Genomic DNA, 1,418 nt, shown 5'->3' with positions numbered 1-1,418 from the left:
AGCATTGCTCACTCACTTAATCTATCAAGAAGATTTGAAAATAAATTTCTTGCCAAAGGATAATTTTCTGCATCTGCTCCCTCGCCATTTGCTTTTCCCATTTGTCTTTCACTTGGTGTAAATCCAGAGACAGTAAAGATGGAAGGAAGGAGGGAAGGAAAAATCCTGCTCCGTTTCATGATCCCGATCTGATCTTCATTCCAGTGCAGTTTGGGTGAAGAAATCAAATTGTCTGTCTCAATTTCAATAAAGTATAACCAATTCTGGAATCACTGTCTGGACATTGACAAGAACAGGCTTCGTGGCTGACTTAACACATAAATAATACACTAAACAGTACAGAAACTAGCGACAAGGATAGGATTCGAACCCACGTGTGCAGAGCACAATGGATTAGCAGTCCACCGCCTTAACCTCTCAGTCACCTTGTCAGTTGCATCGAAATGGCTGTCACCTTCAGCACAGCTTCTGGCTGTGCAGCCAGCTGTGCAATGATGGAAACATATCTTCTGTCAGTAAATGAAGTTGGGAATGGAGCGTTGTGAAACATTTCCAGACCATGTCCAACACGTTTCTACTCAGTGTGAAAACCCACCACGGAAAGACTGGAACATACAATCAATTGATCACATCATGATTAACATCACTCAGACACCTGAACCATTAGGTCACTGACGAAGTCATGATGACCGAATTTCTCATGAAATGACAACTGAACCAACTGACTGGAAGAATTGCTTAAACTCCACATGATCAGCGAGGCACAGCCTCAGGCCGACTTGTCGGGTGGTGTAAACAGATATCACTGCTTCTGATCTTCACCAGAACAGAGCGTGAGATGTAACATTGATCATCAAACAGACTGTGAGAGAATACAACAGAATAAAACACATGGAGAGACACTGTGGAACAACAAATAGATTTGATTGGAATGTTGAAAGTTTGATTGGAATGGATAAAACACCAGAAACAGCAGATTAAATTGGGATTCTCATCATTATATTGATCTGGGACAGAAAAGAGAAACTGATGGAAAGAAGAGAAGATGGAAGAAAAGAAAGGATGGAACTGTTCAATTTGTTCAGTTTTTTCACTCGCCCATCAAAGCTGATAAAAAAAGTTGCAAATAACAGAGAATTTCACCAAAAAGGGAGATTAAATGTTGCTGAAACCTTGGATCGAAGGATGCCCCAACAGATCAACTGTTTAACTGTCTCCTCACTGGGGGATTTCAATCAGTGAGTCATATTATTCTCTACTTTATTTGTTAATTGGTCCCAGAACTGTCACTTGGAATTAATATCTGTGTTCCGACTCCTGAATAATAAAATTGTGAGTTTCTCGATATGTTCGGGACACAGTTCCTGCTGAAAGAACTAAGAACTCTTTTCTAATTTACACAATACTCTATACACACT

At 40.1% G+C, this 1,418-nt stretch overlaps 1 non-coding gene across 1 annotated transcript; it reads right to left on the bottom strand.

Moving 5' to 3' along the window:
* Nucleotides 1-349: 349 nt before the first annotated feature.
* Nucleotides 350-431, bottom strand: trnas-gcu (transfer RNA serine (anticodon GCU)). Its single transcript has one exon. It is a non-coding gene; the product is annotated as a tRNA-Ser (tRNA).
* Nucleotides 432-1,418: the final 987 nt, after the last annotated feature.

Source organism: Heterodontus francisci, unplaced genomic scaffold, assembly GCF_036365525.1.
Source record: "Heterodontus francisci isolate sHetFra1 unplaced genomic scaffold, sHetFra1.hap1 HAP1_SCAFFOLD_445, whole genome shotgun sequence".
NCBI lineage: Eukaryota > Metazoa > Chordata > Chondrichthyes > Heterodontiformes > Heterodontidae > Heterodontus > Heterodontus francisci.
This window is presented reverse-complemented; position numbering and strand designations above follow the sequence as displayed.